Below are 15,657 nucleotides of genomic sequence, written 5' to 3' on the forward strand. Positions count from 1 at the left end.
GCAGTAGGTGAAGGTGGGCAGATGGACGATTCCATGCACACCCTCCAAGAGGACATCAACCAGCCCTTTCTGCCCGGCGGGTCCAGGACTTTGCAGAGGTAAATCGCGCTTCTGAGGGTGTCTGTGGAGCACTGTTTGCTTTGTGCGCTAACTGAGAGTTCTTATGTTGTTTTTAAGGTTGCTCCATTGGACTGTTGGGGTTTAGTCCAGACGAGCGTGCAAAGAACATCGACTTGGGGATGCCGGCCACCCAACACAGCCCAGGTGACAAGCTGCTGGTCCAGCCAACAAGCGACCGAGTGTGCAAGTGTGCCGGGGTGGGTGTGGTGTGTCTTGTGGGGGCGTGAGTGATGCACCGTCGTGTGCAGTGGCCAGTGTGTGGATGACCAGAAGACCCAGTGGATCCCTTAACCCAAGCAAGTGGGTGAAGCTGGACAATGCCAGGCATGCAGCAGCCACCTTACATCGGCCAGCAATCAACCACCCACGCACCTAGGTGGATCCAGACCTTCGTGGAGGGGATTGGTGCTTCCAAGGGTCTCGGTGAAATAATTCTTGCATTGTGCACTAATGGAAGTTTCCTTATGTTTGTTTTTCAGGTTTGTGTGCCAAAGAAGACACCGTATTCATGGAATTTAGCCCACACAAGCGGGTGAAGCTGGTCTACGTGACAACTCCAGGCTACCACCTGCTCCCCCAGACAACAATGGACCAATGTGCGTGCGTGTGTGTGCCATGTGGTTGTGTCGGGACTTGTGGGGACACAGCGCACCTTGCGGTGTGTGCGGACCCTGAGCCCTACGTGAAGGTGGACAGCTGGACGACGCCACGTACACCTTCCACGAGGACATCAACCAGCCGTTTCTGCCCGGTGGTTCCACGACTTTGCAGAGGTAAATCGCACTTCCGAGGGTGTCTGTGGAGCACTGTTTGCTTTGGGTGCTAATTGATAGTTCTTTTGTTGTTTTTCAGGTTGCTCCGTTGGACTGTTGGGGTTTAGTCCAGACGAGCGTGCAAAGAACATCGACTTGAGGATGCCGGCCACCCAACACAGGCCAGGCGACTAGCTGCTGTTCCAGCCAACAAGGGACCCTGTGCGTGCGGGCACGCCTTGCCGGTGTGTTGCGCTTTGTGATGACTCAACTGGTGCCCGCTGGCGTGCTGGGTGCGGAGTGAACAGTAGGTGAAGGTGGGCAGATGGATGATGCCACGCACACCCTCCACGAGGACATCAACCAGCCCATTCTGCCCGGCGGGTCCAGGACTTTGCAGAGGTAAATCGCACTTCCGAGGGTGTCTGTGGAGCACTGTTTGCTTTGTGTGCTAACTGAGAGTTCTTTTGTTGTTTTTCAGGTTGCTCCGTTGGACTGTTGGGGTTTAGCCCAGATGACCGGGCAAGGAACATCGACTTGAGGATGCCGGCCACCCGACACAGCCCAGGCGACAAGCTGCTGCTCCAGCCAACAAGCGACCGAGTGTGCAAGTGTGCCGGGGTGGGTGTGGTGTGTCTTGTGGGGGCGTGAGTGATGCACCGTCGTGTGCAGTGGCCAGTGTGTGGATGACCAGAAGACCCAGTGGATCCCTTAACCCAAGCAAGTGGGTGAAGCTGGACAATGCCAGGCATGCAGCAGCCACCTTACATCGGCCAGCAATCAACCACCCACGCACCTAGATGGATCCAGACCTTCGCGGAGGGGATTGGTGCTTCCAAGGGTCTCGGTGAAATAATTCTTGCATTGTGCACTAATGGAAGTTTCTTTATGTTTGTTTTTCAGGTTTGTGTGCCAAAGAAGACACCGTATTCATGGAATTTAGCCCACACAAGCGGGTGAAGCTGGTCTACGTGGCAACTCCAGGTTACCACCTGCTCCCCGAGACAACAATGGACCTATGTGCGTGCGTGTGTGTGCCATGTGGTTGTGTCGGGACTTGTGGGGACACAGCGCACCTTGCGGTGTGTGCAGACCTAACTGGTGCAGGCTCGTGTGCTCTGTGTGGCCTGAGCCCTACGTGAAGGTGGACAGCTGGACGACGCCACGTACACCCTCCACGAGAACATCAACCAGCCGTTTCTGCCCGGTGGTTCCACGACTTTGCAGAGGTAAATCGCACTTCCGAGGGTGTCTGTGGAGCACTGTTTCCTTTGTGTGCTAATTGATAGCTCTTTTGTTGTTTTTCAGGTTGCTCCGTTGGACTGTTGGGGTTTAGTCCAGACGAGCGTGCAAAGAACATCGACTTGAGGATGCCGGCCACCCAACACAGGTCAGGCGACTAGCTGCTGTTCCAGCCAACAAGGGACCCTGTGCGTGCGTGCACGCCTTGCGGGTGTGTTGCGCTGTGTGAGGACTCAACTGGTGCCCGCTGGCGTGCTGGGTGTGGAGTGAACAGTAGGTGAATTTGGGCAGATCGATGATTCCACGCACACCCTCCACGAGGACATCAACCAGCCCTTTCTGCCCGGCGGGTCCAGGACTTTGCAAAGGTAAATCGCACTTCCGAGGGTGTCTGTGGAGCACTGTTTGCTTTGTGTGCTAATTGAGAGTTCTTTTGTTGTTTTTCAGGTTGCTCCGTTGGACTGTTGGGGTTTAGTCCAGACAAGCGTGCAAAGAACATCGACTTGAGGATGCCGGCCACCCAAACCAGGCCAGGCGGCTAGCTGCTGTTCCAGCCAACAAGGGACCCTGTGCGTGCGGGCACGCCTTGCGGGTGTGTTGCGCTGTGTGAGGACTCAACTGGTGCCCGATGGCGTGCTCGGTGCGGAGTGAGCAGCAGGTGAAGGTGGGCAGATGGATGATGCCACGCACACCCTCCACGAGGGCATCAGCTAGCCCTTTCTGCCCGCCGGGTCCAGGACTTTGCAGAGGTAAATCGCACTAACGGGGGTGTCTGTGGAGTACTGCTTGCGTTGTGTGCTAATTCAGAGTTCTTTTGTTGTTTTTCAGGTTGCTCCGTTGGACTGTTGGGGTTTAGCCCAGACGACCGGGCAAGGAACATCAACTTGATGATGCCGGCCACCCAACACAGCCCAGGTGACAAGCTGCTGCTCCAGCCAACAAGCGACCGAGTGTGCAAGTGTGCCGGGGTGGGTGTGGTGTGTCTTGTGGGGGCGTGAGTGATGCACCGTCGTGTGCAGTGGCCAGTGTGTGGATGACCAGAAGACCCAGTGGATCCCTTAACCCAAGCAAGTGGGTGAAGCTGGACAATGCCAGGCATGCAGCAGCCACCTTACATCGGCCAGCAATCAACCACCCACGCACCTAGGTGGATCCAGACCTTCGTGGAGGGGATTGGTGCTTCCAAGGGTCTCGGTGAAATAATTCTTGCATTGTGCACTAATGGAAGTTTCCTTGTTTGTTTTTCAGGTTTGTGTGCCAAAGAAGACACCGTATTCATGGAATTTAGCCCACACAAGCGGGTGAAGCTGGTCTACGTGACAACTCCAGGCTACCACCTGCTCCCCCAGACAACAATGGACCAATGTGCGTGCGTGTGTGTGCCATGTGGTTGTGTCGGGACTTTTGGGGACACAGCGCATCTGCGGTGTGTGCGGACCTAACTGGTGCAGGCTCGTGTGCTCTGTGTGGCCTGAGCCCTACGTGAAGGTGGACAGCTGGACGACGCCACGTACACCCTCCACGAGGACATCAACCAGCCGTTTCTGCCCGGTGGTTCCACGACTTTGCAGAGGTAAATCGCACTTCCGAGGGTGTCTGTGGAGCACTGTTTGCTTTGGGTGCTAATTGATAGTTCTTTTGTTGTTTTTCAGGTTGCTCCGTTGGACTGTTGGGGTTTAGTCCAGACGAGCGTGCAAAGAACATCGACTTGAGGATGCCGGCCACCCAACACAGGTCAGGCGACTAGCTGCTGTTCCAGCCAACAAGGGACCCTGTGCGTGCGTGCACGCCTTGCGGGTGTGTTGCGCTGTGTGAGGACTCAACTGGTGCCCGCTGGCGTGCTGGGTGTGGAGTGAACAGTAGGATAATTTGGGCAGATCGATGATTCCACGCACACCCTCCACGAGGACATCAACCAGCCCTTTCTGCCCGGCGGGTCCAGGACTTTGCAAAGGTAAATCGCACTTCCGAGGGTGTCTGTGGAGCACTGTTTGCTTTGTGTGCTAATTGAGAGTTCTTTTGTTGTTTTTCAGGTTGCTCCGTTGGACTGTTGGGGTTTAGTCCAGACGAGCGTGCAAAGAACATCGACTTGAGGATGCCGGCCACCCAACACAGGCCAGGCGACTAGCTGCTGTTCCAGCCAACAAGGGACCCTGTGCGTGCGTGCACGCCTTGCGGGTGTGTTGCGCTGTGTGAGGACGCAACTGGTGCCCGCTGGCGTGCGGAGTGAGCAGTAGGTGAAGGTGGGCAGATGGACGATTCCATGCACACCCTCCAAGAGGACATCAACCAGCCCTTTCTGCCCGGCGGGTCCAGGACTTTGCAGAGGTAAATCGCGCTTCTGAGGGTGTCTGTGGAGCACTGTTTGCTTTGTGCGCTAACTGAGAGTTCTTTTGTTGTTTTTAAGGTTGCTCCATTGGACTGTTGGGGTTTAGTCCAGACGAGCGTGCAAAGAACATCGACTTGGGGATGCCGGCCACCCAACACAGCCCAGGTGACAAGCTGCTGGTCCAGCCAACAAGCGACCGAGTGTGCAAGTGTGCCGGGGTGGGTGTGGTGTGTCTTGTGGGGGCGTGAGTGATGCACCGTCGTGTGCAGTGGCCAGTGTGTGGATGACCAGAAGACCCAGTGGATCCCTTAACCCAAGCAAGTGGGTGAAGCTGGACAATGCCAGGCATGCAGCAGCCACCTTACATCGGCCAGCAATCAACCACCCACACACCTAGGTGGATCCAGACCTTCGCGGAGGGGATTGGTGCTTCCAAGGGTCTCAGTGAAATTATTCTTGCTTTGTGCACTAATGGAAGTTTCTTTATGTTTGTTTTTCAGGTTTGTGTGCCAAAGAAGACACCGTATTCATGGAATTTAGCCCACACAAGCGGGTGAAGCTGGTCTACATGACAACTCCAGGTTACCACCTGCTCCCCGAGACAACAATGGACCAATGTGCGTGCGTGTGTGCCCTGTGGTTGTGTCGGGACTTGTGGGGACACAGCGCACCTTGCGGTGTGTGCAGACCTAACTGGTGCAGGCTCGTGTGCTCTGTGTGGCCTGAGCACTACGTGAAGGTGGACAGCTGGACGACACCACGTAAACCCTCCACGAGGACATCAACCAGCCGTTTCGGTCCGGTGGTTCCACGACTTTGCAGAGGTAAATCGCACTTCCGAGGGTGTCTGTGGAGCACTGTTTGCTTTGTGTGCTAATTGAGAGTTCTTTTGTGTTTTTTCAGGTTGCTCCGTTGGACTGTTGGGGTTTAGTCCAGACGAGCGTGCAAAGAACATCGACTTGAGGATGCCGGCCACCCAACACAGGCCAGGGGACTAGCTGCTGTTCCAGCCAACAAGGGACCCTGTGCGTGCGTGCACGCCTTGCGGGTGTGTTGCGCTGTGTGAGGACGCAACTGGTGCCCGCTGGCGTGCGGAGTGAGCAGTAGGTGAAGGTGGGCAGATGGACGATTCCATGCACACCCTCCAAGAGGACATCAACCAGCCCTTTCTGCCCGGCGGGTCCAGGACTTTGCAGAGGTAAATCGCGCTTCTGAGGGTGTCTGTGGAGCACTGTTTGCTTTGTGCGCTAACTGAGAGTTCTTTTGTTGTTTTTAAGGTTGCTCCATTGGACTGTTGGGGTTTAGTCCAGACGAGCGTGCAAAGAACATCGACTTGGGGATGCCGGCCACCCAACACAGCCCAGGTGACAAGCTGCTGGTCCAGCCAACAAGCGACCGAGTATGCAAGTGTGCCGGGGTGGGTGTGGTGTGTCTTGTGGGGGCGTGAGTGATGCACCGTCGTGTGCAGTGGCCAGTGTGTGGATGACCAGAAGACCCAGTGGATCCCTTAACCCAAGCAAGTGGGTGAAGCTGGACAATGCCAGGCATGCAGCAGCCACCTTACATCGGCCAGCAATCAACCACCCACACACCTAGGTGGATCCAGACCTTCGCGGAGGGGATTGGTGCTTCCAAGGGTCTCAGTGAAATTATTCTTGCTTTGTGCACTAATGGAAGTTTCTTTATGTTTGTTTTTCAGGTTTGTGTGCCAAAGAAGACACCGTATTCATGGAATTTAGCCCACACAAGCGGGTGAAGCTGGTCTACATGACAACTCCAGGTTACCACCTGCTCCCCGAGACAACAATGGACCAATGTGCGTGCGTGTGTGCCCTGTGGTTGTGTCGGGACTTGTGGGGACACAGCGCACCTTGCGGTGTGTGCGGACCTAACTGGTGCAGGCTCGTGTGCTCTGTGTGGCCTGAGCCCTACGTGAAGGTGGACAGCTGGACGACACCACGTAAACCCTCCACGAGGACATCAACCAGCCGTTTCGGTCCGGTGGTTCCACGACTTTGCAGAGGTAAATCGCACTTCCGAGGGTGTCTGTGGAGCACTGTTTGCTTTGTGTGCTAATTGAGAGTTCTTTTGTGTTTTTTCAGGTTGCTCCGTTGGACTGTTGGGGTTTAGTCCAGACGAGCGTGCAAAGAACATCGACTTGAGGATGCCGGCCACCCAACACAGGCCAGGCGACTAGCTGCTGTCCCAGCCAACAAGGGACCCTGTGCGTGCGTGCACGCCTTGCGGGTGTGTTGCGCTGTGTGAGGACGCAACTGGTGCCCGCTGGCGTGCGGAGTGAGCAGTAGGTGAAGGTGGGCAGATGGATGATTCCATGCACACCCTCCAAGAGGACATCAACCAGCCCTTTCTGCCCGGCGGGTCCAGGACTTTGCAGAGGTAAATCGCGCTTCTGAGGGTGTCTGTGGAGCACTGTTTGCTTTGTGCGCTAACTGAGAGTTCTTTTGTTGTTTTTAAGGTTGCTCCATTGGACTGTTGGGGTTTAGTCCAGACGAGCGTGCAAAGAACATCGACTTGGGGATGCCGGCCACCCAAACCAGGCCAGACGGCTAGCTGCTGTTCCAGCCAACAAGGGACCCTGTGCGTGCGGGCACGCCTTGCGGGTGTGTTGCGCTGTGTGAGGACTCAACTGGTGCCCGCTGGCGTGCTCGGTGCGGAGTGAGCAGCAGGTGAAGTTGGGCAGATGGATGATGCCACGCACACCCTCCACGAGGGCATCAACCAGCCCTTTCTGCACGGTGGTTCCAGGACTTTGCAGAGGTAAATCGCACTAACGAGGGTGTCTGTGGAGTACTGCTTGCGTTGTGTGCTAATTCAGAGTTCTTTTGTTGTTTTTGAGGTTGCTCTGTTGGACTGTTGGGGTTTAGCCCAGACAACCGGGCAAGGAACATCGACTTGAGGATGCCGGCCCCCGACACAGCAGAGGCGACAAGCTGCTGCTCTAGACTACAAGCGACCTAGTGTGCAAGTGTGCCGGGGTGGGTATGGTGTGTCTTGTGGGGGCGTGAGTGATGCATCGTCGTGTGCAGTGGCCAGTGTGTGGATGACCAGAAGACCCAGTGGATCCCTTAACCCAAGCAAGTGGGTGAAGCTGGACAATGCCAGGCATGCAGCAGCCACTTTACATCGGCCAGCAATCAACCACCCACGCACCTAGGTGGATCCAGACCTTCGCGGAGGGGAATGGTGCTTCCAAGGGTCTCAGTGAAATAATTCTTGCTTTGTGCACTAATGGAATTTTCTTTGTTTGTTTTGTTTGTTTTTCAGGTTTGTGTGCCAAAGAAGACACCGTATTCATGGAATTTAGCCCACACAAGCAGGTGAAGGTGGTCTACATGACAACTCCAGGTTACCACCTGCTCCCCCAGACAATGGACCAATGTGCGTGCGTGTGTGTGGCCTGTGGTTGTGTCGGGACTTGTGGGGACACAGCGCACCTTGGAATGTGTGCGGACCTAACTGGTGCAGGCTCGTGTGCTCTGTGTGGCCTGAGCACTACGTGAAGGTGGACAGTTGGACGACGCCACGTACACCCTCCACGAGGACATCAACCGGCCGTTTCTGCTCGGTGGTTCCACGACTTTGCAGAGGTAAATCGCACTTCCGAGGGTGTCTGTGGAGCACTGTTTGCTTTGTGTGCTAATTGAGAGTTCTTTTGTTGTTTTTCAGGTTGCTCCGTTGGACTGTTGGTATTTAGCCCAGACGAGCGGGCAAAGAACATTGACTTGAGGATGCCGGCCATCCAACACAGGCCAGGCGACTAGCTGCTGTTCCAGCCAACAAGGGACCCTGTGCTTGCGTGCACGCCTTGCGGGTGTGTTGTGCTGTGTGAGGACGCAACTGGTGCCCGCTGGCGTGCGGAGTGAGCAGTAGGTGAAGGTGGGCAGATGGATGACGCCACGCACACCCTCAACGAGGAAATCAACCAGCCGTTTCTGCCTGGTGGGTTCAGGACTTTCTGCCCGGTGGGTCCAGAACTTTGCAGAGGTAAATCGCACTTCCGAGATTGTTTGTGGAGCACTGTTTGCTTTGTGTACTAATTGAGAGTTCTTTTGTTGTTTTTCAGGTTGCTCCGTAGGACTGTTGGGGTTTAGCCCTGATGAGCAGGCAAATAACATCGACTTGAGGATGCCGGCCACCCAACACAGGCCAGGCGACTAGCTGCTGTTCCAGCCAACAAGGGACCCTGTGTGTGCGTGCACGCCTTGCGGGTGTGTTGCACTGTGTGAGGATGCAACTTGTGCCCGCTGGCGTGCTGTGTGCGGAGTGAGCAGTAGGTGAAGGTGGGCAGTTTGATGACTCTACGCACACCCTCTATGAGGACATAACCAGCCGTTTCTGCCCGGTGGGTCCAGGACATCGCAGAGGTAAACGGCACTCCCGAGGGTCTCTGTGGAGCACTGTTTGCTTTGTGTACTGATGGAGCGTTTTTTTTTGTTTGTTTGTTTTCAGGTTGTGCTAGAAGAGCCTCTGGATGCAAAGAATGTAATCCAGGCAAGCGAACAGAGCCAGTCTATGAACAATGCGAGGCACTCAGCGGCCATCTAACACAAGCTAGGAGACCAGCTGCTGCTGCAGGCAACAAGAGACCCAGTGTGTGTGTGTTGTATCTTTGGGGACGTAACTGGTGGGCCGTCGCGTGCTGTGATGTTTGCAGTGCATGTGACGGCCGGAAGAGCAACCAGATCCATGGAACATACCGAAGCTAGTGGGTGAAGCTTGCCGACAAGCCCAGAGTTTGTTATCTTCTGTCAACACTGAGTTCGTAACAGCGTCATTTCAGAGAAAAGGAAATGTCACACTAGTTGTTATGTTTCGTGGTTCCTGTTGGTTGCAGTCTGTGATAGCTGCAGATATCATAGGCGGCAGCAAACTGGGACCAGGCAACTGGGCTTTTTCTTTGAAAGGGCATTGTTATTGGTTCTGTGTTATCGCACTAAGATATTGAAAAATAAAAATCTCAAATAAATGAATATCCATTGTAGTAAGAAAATAGGCCATCATGTGCAAAATGTGAGAATTTCCCCCAAGCTGAAACTCACATAATTATTGTGTGGCGTCCTTCGTTTCTGTCACCCACTGCACCCTTTAAAGCTGTTATATGGAGTGAAAGGATGAATTAAACTGCACATGCACACCACACACAAAGACAAAAATTTTTTTGTTTAGTTTAAAAATCAATATCCTGCTAATGGCTGCTTAGGAGTTCAAAGCACACCTTACTTCAACCAGGTAAGTAATAGCTACCGAGATGAATACTTAGGTAAACTCGTTACAAATCAAGTTGGTTTGCATGGCATTACAGCAACAGTTTATTTCAGAGATGTGAGGTGCCAGAATGAGCAGGTCTGCATGCGAACCTCAAGAGCTACCTTTCGCACAAGTTTTAAATGCAGTGTTTTGAAACGCGTGGCAAATTCGTTGCATTTTCAAGGTTATCAGTCCCACTGTCTATTTGCAATCATGCATAGAGCTTGCATAAACCAAAAGAACAGAACTGGAACAAAAACATTTAAACAGAAGAAAAAAATACAAAATAACAAGGTGAAGCTATGTAAACAAACTGCCTACAGGAACCCTTAACAAGCTAGCTGATTACTTTAAAGTCACAAGCGATCTTATTTCATCATCACTGTGCACAATTTTTAGCTGATATTTGGATTGGCATTGTAAGAAAGCAGCTTATGAAGCAGCTTTGCCTTTTCGTTTTACACAGGATATAATATAGCAGCTGGGTTAAAAATTCTCGTGCCTTAAAGGAGCCATGAAGAGAAAACACAAGTTTGGTTCATTCGAAAGATTGCCTCGTTAGAACCATAACGACACCACTTATAACGCAAACTTCGCTCAAATAAGCTACATAATTAGGAAAAAAGGAAATGACCATGCGACCCACCAGCTCATTTTCAGCAACAGAACCTGTGATGTCACTTGGGAATGCTCTGCGATTGGCGGAGGCCGGCAAAAGCAAACGCATGTTAAGCAGGGCTTACAGTTTGCATAGCGAGCTAAATGCCCGTGAAACATACTGCACATTCTTTTTATGACAAAGAACGGTGGAGTAAACGGTTGAAGGTCCGAACGAAAACGCAAGCGTGTGCGCCAATGCATACGAAACTTGCGCCGGCCGAGCTCGACATCTCGCCATCGCGCAGACGAATTTTCGGGTTCGAGGCTCTTCGGGGCCAACGAACCGTTCCAGCACGCACAGCCGCGACCTTGCTTCGTATCGTAATCCCTTCACAGGAGGTTGGCCGTCATATCGCCAACCAGCAAAGGTAAAAATAGAAACGAGGGGAGTAAGGAACAGCAAGAAGCGATGAGATAGTGCCAGTCGTCGCGTAAGTTTCGAATGGTGTTGGCTTGCTGCTGTCGTTACGAGCTCGTTTCCAATTTACAACCACTGAAAACTTCAGTTTGTTCGAGTACTTTACAATGAAATTTCGTTGCTGCGTTTTGAAATGCCCATGTAGTACGGGCAAATCGTCGAGGGAGTGCGACATCCCCGCCGGTGAGGAGATCTCGTTTCATGTGCTGCCCAACGATGAACCTCGGCGAAGCAAGTGGCTACGTTTTGTGAACTTTGCAAACGGAGGAGAAAGAGAGCTAAAGGAAGTACGAGTGTGCTCGCTTCATCTCCGAGGAAGTGATTACGGCAGGGACCCTTACGTTAGCTCACTCCTGGGACATGCTGGCGCTCGTCGCCGACTTCGTCAAATCGCTCTGACCTTGGGGAAAAAAATGCCGTGAACACCGCGCATTGACGCTCGTATCTTTCTGGTCGAAGCAGAGAGCTCGCGTGAACGGCTTTCCATACACGACACCGGCCAACTGGCATAAGTGATACTGCTACTGAAATTAACCATAATCAAAATACGGCACATACGTACCAGTCTATATTCGTCCGTCGCGACGGGGCTGACGAGGCAGCGGTGCCGACGGCTGGGCGTTCGTCTGTTGTGGCTATCGCGGAGTGGTCGCTTTCCCGTCCACCGCGTATCCCACAACTCTTGCCGCTCGTGCACTTAGAAGCATTGAGCGTTTTAGTGGTGTGAGGTTGTTAAATGCAAGCCCGAGCTCCTCGGCGAGAGTTTTGTTCTCCGGATCAGGCGATTCCATGACTAGGGCTGCGGGTGCACTAGGTTTTACTAGTATTTTTAAAATGGCCGCCGTCTCGATCGACTCCCGCGTGTGGGTGCTATATGGAGTCGACATACTAAGTATCTGTTTCATGGACCCGCTCTATGACGCCATTGTACACGTCACGGAATGTGCAATTTTAGCGGGAGATTTAAAATTTTGGCTTAAATTGCCTTATTTCGCAGTGAATAAAGCATCATTTGCTTCTGGGAAAGCGCTTGGGGTACTATGAAACACCTAATCTTTCGAATAAAACAAACTTTTGTTTTCTCTTCATGGCTCCTTTAAAGAAGTCATGCTCCACGAATGTTTACAAATAGTTGTCCATTGACACTCCACAGGAGGCCTTATGCATATCGGAGTAACGTATTTTTGTCACTGTGTACACAAACAGTTCATATCTGAGTAGCGTATTTTTGTCAGTACCATACCTCAGCAAAACTAGGCGCCACGCACTCACTCACACTCACGCTCCCCAGTCGCCCTCATCACTTGCACTCGCTCACGCTCGCCACTCCTCGTGACCAGTCGCACTCTCGCTCACCGTTCGCCGTCACCATTTGCACTCACTCGCACTCGCCATCACCAGTCGCACTCGCTCGCACTTGCCACTCGTCTCCCCTGCAGCAGACCATTCCAAGAGTCATGGAACCGAACAGTATTAGTGCATTACAGCGCCAGAAGGCCATACAAATCATATTCCTAAATCAACACGCCACCAGAGAATTAATTCTAGGGTGCCCCATAACAGGAGCTCAGTGACAACATATTTCCTTAGCTAAAAGCATCCAGCCATTAACAACCATCACAGCGAGTTCCCCCCGCGGTGAACAGCTAAAAGCGAGCACCAGCGCAATGGTGGCACTCACCGCGGTAAGCCCCTCGAATGGCGCAAGTGCACTCGCGAGGGCTCACAGTGAGTGGCACTCGCATTCGCAAGTGGGGCTCGTACTAACGAGTGGCGAGCGGGGCTCACTAGCGTGGGTCTCGCAGTCACTTGCCAGTACAAAACGACGCCGAGACTCACTCACCACTCGCTCACGAGTGGCAAGTGGGGGTGTGTGTGAGTGCACACGTGAGTTAGCCTGCCGACCTATGGTCTTTAAGCAGTTTTGAAATGTGCTGAAGTAAGCCGATATGCTGTTGTCCAGGTATTCACTACAAATGCAATGCAGGCACTGCTGCACAGATTTACCTTGAATTTTGCTGCCTGCTATGCCTATTGCAACCCACCTTTCTAACAACCTAATGATCACAGCAGTTTCTTCAAAACCCTGCAGGGTTTCACGGAGTCTTCCTCCTTAAACCTGACTCAAAGATACTTGGTCAAGAAAATGGGAGACTCAAGAGAGGAAAGTGGCTAGCCTTAAAGGGACCCCGAGACACTTCCAATAAATGCTTTCAGATTTTCCTTTGGGCCTGGAAGCACTGCGAAAGATATAGCTATGGCCAGCACGGAGTGGTACTGCGAGATTTGCTTGCATAGCGGATACATTTTCCGACACACAAGCCTTCCCATGCTGGCCAACATCCGCAACATCACTCAGATGATGCCATCCAAGCACGGGAACAATGCTAAGACCAGGAAAGAGAGAAAAATCATTTTAACAAGCACCTTATCTGATGGCTGTAAAGCTATAACTTTTGGCTGAAGTACTTTGTGAGCTTCCATTTATAATTAGAAAAAAGTTCAACAAAGGTTGTGTTGCAGGATTTCTTCAATGATTATTTCTAAGCAAACGTGGTATTGTTTGTTTGAGAAAGGAAGCCAAGCTGCAAAAGATGTAGCTCTCCAGATAAAGCCCCTAGTGCCTCTTTAAGGTATTATGGGTGAAGTGTATGCAACATCAACACATGCCATGTGGCTTAGTTCTGCTTGGCAGTGAAAAGGGCTACAGCGAGGCACAATTGCTCTTCCCATGCAGTGAGGGGCTACGTTTTCAACATGAGCTTCCGCACCGAAATGGTGCTTAATCTGCTCTCTGATGCCATTAAGGGGGCAGTTGGGTCTTTGGGGCCGAAAAACGGTAAAAAAAAAGCGTTTTCTCAAAAATGGCATTTTTGGCCTCCACAGCCATTTTTCTATCAGTCTGTAAATTTGCTCATCAAAAGGCACCATATTTTGTTGTTATTATATTATAATAGCATTTTAAAGTGCACTCTACAGCTCAGTAAGTGCAGAATTCGATGGTGAAACGGCACTTTTCTTGCAATGCAAAGCTAGCATTTCATCCTCAGATATCTTGGCACCCAGAGCAGGTGCAACTTTAATTCTTTTTGCTTCTGATACCGAAATGTGTGGAGAATACAATGTTGGAAACAAATTTTTCAAATGGAGGCTTTGGAAAATTATTTTTGTGTTCAATTGGCACCACCTGCGAGCCATTTCTGGCAGAGCGCGGGAGAAGCGAAGTTCCCTGTGTTGTAAAACGACCAAAAATAGCTGAATCAAAAATGTACTTCCTATGTTGTATTGTTTAGTCATTTGTCTGCCTAGCCACGTGGTAATTGCCATTCTGTATGGAGTGGTTATTTCATAACTGTGACCCAAAATAATGGCAATTAATCATTAATTAACTCAAAATATAATCAACTTACAAAAACTCTAATGGCATATTTGAAATCAGCACAAAAAACTCTATAACACAGTGCAGTTTCATTAAAATTGGTTGGTAAATAAAAAAAATAGCTCTAAGACCAGTCTGCCCCTTAAGCAGCGGGCGCTGGCATCATGAACACTTTTTAACTCTTTTCTTACCGCCGGAAATTGACCAATTTTTAGGGGTCTAACAAAACATTTTTTCTGTGCTATACTTATTGGTTAGGCACACATTGCAGATGATTTCATGCGCTTTCCAATGACACCAGTTTTAATAATATTTTCATAAATAATGATTGCGAGAAAAATGATCAAATTCAAAATTTTTGTTCAGGCATCAAAGAAAATAAAAAAAGTAAGTTGTGTATAATAAACCACCAGTAGTAAAAAAAAATTTAGAATACATATTTTCTTGGTAAACATCTAAAAACCCATCCTAGAATAAAAATTGAGCTGCGCGGTGCAATTTGTCAGATATAAAAGAAAATGTTAGCCCACGTGGTGCCCGTGCCTTGTGGTGAAGCCCAACCACTTTCAAATTTTGCTATTTTGGATGGTTCTCTAGAAGAAATCTGGTGGTTTGACATTATTAAAGGCCCAAATTAGCCTCCACGTGATGTAAAAACACCTTGTCAATGATTATGACCGGCACAATTTTGAAGGCAAGCAAGCGATTTGAAAAAATCCGCTTGGAGTTGAGAACCAAACTCTTTGGTGGCTGCTTGTTGATGTCGTGATAATCGCTTATCACTCAGAACTTTCATTTTCAGTTTATCATGTTCTGACTCACTATGGCAGCCCTTGCAGCAATAAGGTACGATGCGATAGAATCGTGCCCAGCAAGCTTTCACCAAGCTGCCGTCGTGCTACGAAGCGAGTTCAGCCCAACAACCCTACTACATTGCAGCACCACCTAACAATTTCGAAAAGAAACAAATACACAGCTGTTGGAGACTGTCAGAATAGGCAGTTCTACTAAGCAGCGACACTAGACCTCCGGAAATACCCTCATATGAAACTGAAACTGGCCGGTGAACAGCTGGTAATGTTCAAGGCCGTCTGAACTGACACCTGACGACTTGGTGTTATCTTTTGACTTTCAGTGGAAGCTGTTATCTCAGAAGTAAGGCGTAGATAAAGTGGAAGCGTGAGCGACATGCTTGTTTCGAGGAACAGTAGCAGGCAATGGAGGCTCCATGGCAAATTAGCTTGTAGTTGGGTAACTGCGTAGTAGTGCCAAATATGAATTTCGCAATGCAAAAACGGAACCGAAACTGCTGGAAACTGGCTAAAAATTCCAGGCACACTTCCTAGACATGTGGCGTACCATCAAAAATAAGCTTGGGAAGAATAAAGCTGCCCTTTCTACGAACCAAAAATCACTGCTGAATAGCTGGTGTCATTTTCAAGTAATTATCACCTCTCAACGCTGCCGGATTACAAAGCTGACAACATTA

Source organism: Haemaphysalis longicornis, unplaced genomic scaffold (assembly GCF_048455015.1).
Source record: "Haemaphysalis longicornis isolate Haplotype H1 unplaced genomic scaffold, Haemaphysalis longicornis Haplotype H1 scaffold_9, whole genome shotgun sequence".
NCBI lineage: Eukaryota > Metazoa > Arthropoda > Arachnida > Ixodida > Ixodidae > Haemaphysalis > Haemaphysalis longicornis.